A 6,000-nucleotide genomic window follows, 5' to 3' on the forward strand; every position below is an offset into this window, starting at 1 on the left:
AAGTGATCAGGGTGATGATCTCCTTCACTTTGACAGGTGATATGGGTGATCTCCTTCAATTTGCCAAGTGACCAGGGTGATCTTCACTTTGAGAAGTGATCAGAATGATCTCCTTCACTTGGAGAAGTGATCAGGATGATCTCCTTTTTGAGAAGTGATCAGGGTGTTCTCCTTCACTTTGAGCCCGTGCTGAGCTCACCCCTTCCCCACCACAGGCACTGTGCCAGGCTGGTTACAGGGATCCGCGAGCCATCACAGAATCGTTTATTTGGAAAAGAACCTCTAAGATCGGGGAGACGAACCATCCACCCAGCGCTGCCATATTCCCATGCATGAGCATCTCAGGAATGCCCAGCGCTGCTGTGGAGCTGGTGAGGAGCTGTGGTGGGTGGATGCCCCTGCTGGCACTGCTGTCTGTGCGCTGGTGGAGAGCTCGGAGGCTCCCTGGCAGGGGAACCCCGTCCCCGGAGCGCAGGGGGCCGCGGTGCCGCAGCCGGAGAGCCTGGGCAGCAGCACCGCGCTGGAAGAGCTGCCCTGAAGAAAGTCGTGGAAAACAATAGGAATTGTTCTCTGCCTTTGTTCGCTTTCCTTGCCGGATGTCGGAGGAGAGGGAGCCGGCGGGTGGGCAGAGCAGAGCGAGCGTGGCACCAGCAGCCCGCCTGCCCCGCTCCTCCCGCGCCGGGATCATCGCTCCTGCGGGAATTACATGGGGAAAACGCCGAGCACTTGGCTTTAAAATTTTTAAAAGTTTAGTAGTAATAAAATGGTTATAAAATAGTAATATAATTAGAGGAATAATGATTTGGACAATTTGGATTAGGACAATATGAGCCAACAGAAACAAAGAGTTACAGACAGTTCGGGTAGCTTTTTCTGGGCAGCATAAGCCCAAAAAAGGACACCCATTAATAAAGGATTAACCCTTAAAAGCAATAGCCTGTTGAATATTCATACACCTCATCCATGATGCATAAATTCCATTCCAGCACAGGATTCTGTCTGGTCAATGTCAACTTCTTCCTCTTAATCCTAAATGGTGTCTTCATGGCTGAGCGAGGCAGGAAGTTTGTTTCTTCTGATAAGAGAGCAATAAATTCTCTTTCTCTGAAAGATTTAGGTGTCCTGCGGCTGCTATCTGGTGCAATTACCTCTTTCCTTTCTTTAAAAAAAAAATCCCACATACATAGTTTCTATTTTAACTACAAAAGTTACCTTTTAACTACAAAACTACATTTACCATTCTATTAAAATGTTAATACAGCACTACTAATCAATACAACAAAATACATATAGTAAAAGTCTGTGTAGAGCCATATAATAATATGCACTTTTCATATTAAAGTTTGACATTGTCATACGAGTCAGAGATAAAATTGGCCAGTGGCTCTCTGTGTCTGGGGGCAGGAGGTTTTCTTATGGCTGCAGATGCTAAAGCTGCTGTTTGCTCAGGGACCTCACCCCGTGATCTCAGCCCAGATTTGCTGCCAGCACTGGGGGTTGTGGTGCCCACACTCTCCCGGGGCAGGCAGTCTGAGGTGGGTTTGTGGCACAGAAGTTGCTGACTGTCCCTAACCTGGCAGCCATGGGATCATTTCAGCACTGTGCTTCCTGTTTGCTATCCCTGCCAGCCCTCAGTGGGCCCGAGCACGTGGGGAAAATCCCTGGGTTTCCTTGCTGTGGCTGCCTGTGCTGCTGACAGCCATCTGCCTGCTGAGAGCTGGTGCTGTGGTCACTGCCCAGATCAAAGGGCTGCAAGCAGAGGCGGGGGAGGGCTTCCCCCTGCACTGCCAAGGGAGATTCCCATGCCAGAGCCAGCCCTGGGGCTCAGGTGTTACTCCAAGGCAGCCTACAGAGAGAGATCACAGCATCAGGATCCCTGAGTGGTTTGTGTTGGGAGAGATATTAAAGCTCATCTCTCTCCAATCCACCTTCCACCAGCCCAGGTTGCTCCAATCCCCATCCAGCCTGGCCTTGAGCATTTTCAGGGATGGAGAGCCCACAACATCTCTGGGCAGCAGTCAGCACAGAGCACTTGGTGTGGGGTTTGTTTGGCCAAGCTGGCAGCTCCCCACTCACACACTCCCCTGGGAGTGCATGCTCAGCCTGGTGAGCTGCTGATCCTGATGCAGGGAGGAAAGCTCAGGTGTTTCCAAAACCCAGTGCTCTGCACAACCCCAGGTGTTGGGACAAGAGTCATTGCTGAAGGAGATTAAAGCACAGGCAGTGAGCAAGGAACATGAGTGTTGCCTCCTTCCCCTTGGCCTCTGAACTCTGTTTATTCCCTTTGTGGAGAGATCTCAGCTGAGCTCCAAGCCAAGCAGAATTTTCCCACTGCAGGTGGAGCAGAGGGTCCAGGCAGAGCTCCTGGGTCTCTTGCACCACCACCCAGTGAGCTGTAAGCCCCTGTCCTGCTCTTTTGCCTCTGAGATGTACAGAAAATACCCAGAGCACTGTTCCCACAGTTGGTGTGCTCATGTTTGCCTGGGTTGGATGCTGTCCATCCAAAGTGGTGAGTCTGGGGATCCTGTGGCTGTGGGGAGGTGGCTCAGCCTCTTCAACAAGTTTGGGCACACTGGGGGAAGGTGACAAAAATTAAAACAACCACATCAACAAGGGACAGGCAGTAGTGAAGAGCTGTTGGTCACATGCAGGGCGAAATGAGGGGAGATGCAGCTGTGGGGGCTGCACAGACCCATCTGAAATAGCTCCAGTGTGGAAGCATGGTCTCAAAGCGTGGTCTCATAGCATGGTCTCAAAGCCTGTCTTCCCTTGTACTGGTGAAAGTTAAGTGTCTGCTTTCTGGAGCCCTTTCAGAGCCTGCCAGCTCAGCTGCCATGTGTCCTCCAAATGCAGGGCAGGATGCTCAGCTTCCTCCTGGCTGCCTGGACAGGCACATGGGCTGCAACCCATGGCCAAAGCAGGCTGGGGGCTCCCAGCTCCTTCCTTCCCTGGGGCTGGCAGTGGGTGTGGGGCCAGGGAGGGCTCTGGGACACGATGCTGGTGGCTGGCAGGGATTGCTCCCGAAGGCAGCTCCATGCTGGGAAGCTGGCAGCAGGACTTGCTGTGTTGGGGCGGCTTTGTGCTTTTTTTTTTTTGGTGGTTTTCCTAAAAACGGTGCCTTTTGCAATCCTCCCAGTCTTTCACAAAACTTTTCCTGGCAGAACCTCTCCAAAACTTCTGGGAATTCAGCTTTTGAAAGGCGTTGGGGTTAAAGACGTTTGCGCTTCTGTACAACGCTGACAGGTTCCCTGGGGTGGGGATCTCTCGCCGGAACTGCTTATGGTGCTGGGTTGGACTCAGGGAGCTCAAGTTGCTCCAGGGAAGATTTTCAGCCTGGGAGAAAGGGCAGAGGTGACAAGGGAGGAGCCTTGGAAGTGGCTGAGGATGGAGGCCTCATCCCACCATGCTGGGGAAGGTGTTCCTGTTGTTGAACCCAGTGTGGTTTGGGGAACTGCGATCTGGGATGTCACCCTGAGAACAATTCCCCCCATCCCATTCATAGCTGATCCCAAAGGGCTGATGTCCACCGTGCTGCTCACACAGGTGAGACCAGCTCCACGTGCTCATCACTGACCTCCAGCTCTCTCCCCCTGCATGTGAGTGTGGCAGGCTCTGATGATGCAGACAGCAGAGCAGACAAAAGTTGGGGACACCATGGGGTGGGCATTTGTCCATCAGTTACTTATGGGGTCCCTCAAAGCTTTGCCCTTGCTGATGCCTGCGCTGCGTTTCAGGGAAAAATACTTGACAGACTTAGAGAGGTCTTTTCCAACCTAAAGGATCCTCTGATTATATACAGATGTCAGGAATAAAGACTGAAATGAATAAGGCATGAAGCCCTGAAACACGGCTTTGTGTCTGCAAATAATAAGGAATGAGTTACAGCCTTGGACGAGCAGGAACGTTCCCCCGTGTGCAGGGTCCGGCCGGCCCCTGGCGTCGGCGAGGTGCCCTCCTCACTCTGTCCCCTGCAGGAAAGCTCTGCTTGCTTTGATGGCTTTCTCAACCTTTCCTAACCCAGGGAGGGCCAAACCTTTCTGGTGAAAATCCAAGGATCATTTTGTTCTGCGGAGCCACCACATGGTTTTATTTATGCCCCATGAGAATTAGGCAAACGTCTCGCTGTTTGTCTCTTTTATTTCATCCCCTCGTGCTTGTTTCTGCACACAGGAATGTGTGCCTGTGTGCTTAGGAGCTATTTTGCAGACCACTTCCTACTGTCCTGGGGACACGGAGCAGGTCCTGGACCCAATGTGACAGAGGGGAGCGATGTGTCCCTGTCCTTACTTCACATCACAACTCCAGCAAAGCTCCAGGCCCTGGCCAAGCCACTCCACCTCTCCTGCCACGCCAGCATCCCAGCCCAGGGAGGGGGAAAACCCTTCAGGACCTTCAATGTCCCTGTCCTCACCTGGAGACTGTTCATTAACGTGGGCAGCCTGAGCCCACCACGTCCTCTGTGCTCATCACTGGGGGGCTTCAGTCCCTCCACCTCTTGCCTGGAAATCCACAGGTCTCCCTGTGTCTCACAGCATGTCCTTGGCTCTGAGGATGTCCCCACTGACTGGGTTTTTTGGCCAAGAAAGCACTGAAAGGTAGCTGCATCCCCTTTGGAAAACCAATGGACTCAGAATCTCTGCCAGGACTTTCCCTCCCTCCCTCCCTGGACCCTTGCAGAGCCTCAGCAGGAGCCTTCCCCAAATCCTTCCCTTGCTCAGGGCAGTTCTGCCAGCTCCCAAAGCCACGCTTAACTTGACACATGTGTGCAGCCCTGGGAACTGTGGTGGCTCTGATTCTTGTTTGTGATGCCTTCCCCAGCTCCAACCTGACAGCAGCCTTCCCTCCAGTGCACACCTCTCTGCCAGACATGCTTGGAACACCAAATCCATCCTGGAGATGGCCTGGGGTTCCAGTGGGGTGACTGCTCCCAGTCCCAGCCCTGGTGGGTGCTCTCAGGGCTGTGAGGAGTATCAGGAGGGACTGTGCCTGTCAGGGGAGATGGGATGGTTTGTCCTCCTGCATGCCTTGTGTTCACCTCCAGCAGCTGCCATTCAGGGCCCCCAGCTGCCATTTGGAACTCCCAGGTGCCATTTGGAACTCCCAGGAGCCATTCAGGACCCCCACCTACCTTTTGGGACCCCCAGGTTTGATTATGTCTGTGCCACTGGACACCATCCCTAGCATGAGGATGAGGATGAGGAGACAGCAGTGTTTTGTCTCTTGCAGAGAGGTTAAGCTCTGTTTAAGCACAATCCTGGTAGAACCCAAATTTGGGGGATGGCCCAAGGGAGGCTGTTAGGAGGGGGGAGCTCCAGGCAGCCCTGCTAGGGCTGTTGGACAGACACACAGCCATCTCCAGCTCTGAGACAGAGGCACCAACATTCTTGTGCTTCATGGGGCTCAGCACAGCTCCTGTTGGGCTGTGGGACCGAGGTGTGGGCATGGTGCTGCACTCCTTGGGCTGCACTCTCAGCCCCAGCACTTTGGGGTGAGGACAGACTGACAGCAAACAGGGCTGTGGGTCCGGCTCTGGCTCTTCCTCGCTGACAAAACCCCCAGTTTGCGACACAGTTTTTGGCGTTTGGTCCTCGCCAAAAATCCGCTTCCCATTCCAGCGCTCGCCTCGCAGGGAGGCTGTGGGGACGAGGGGGTGGGAGCCTGATTCAATTGTTTGGGGAATGGTGGAGCCCAGCAGAGCTCACTGTGTGCAGGGAGCTTTCCCACTGCTGGTGCTTCCCTTGCAGCAGCAGAACCTGGAGGGTTTCTCAGTCGGTGGCACTTTGGTGGCAGGGCTGGGTCTGGTGGCTGGCCCTTGGGAGGGAGCCTTGCCTGGGGGATGTGCATCACCTGCCTGGGACTATTCTGAGGGAAAAATACACGGTTTTGGGGATCTGGCCACAGCGGAGTGGTCCAGAGGGTCTCTCATCCAATCCAAGCTGAAAACCAATGCATTTTAGGGGCGGGAGGGTTCCCACCCGGTTCTCTCCAGGCAGGGGTGAA

The sequence above is a fragment of the Agelaius tricolor genome, unplaced genomic scaffold, assembly GCF_023055355.1.
Source record: "Agelaius tricolor isolate 1412-34295 unplaced genomic scaffold, bAgeTri1.0.p SCAF_12, whole genome shotgun sequence".
Taxonomy (NCBI): Eukaryota; Metazoa; Chordata; class Aves; order Passeriformes; family Icteridae; genus Agelaius; species Agelaius tricolor.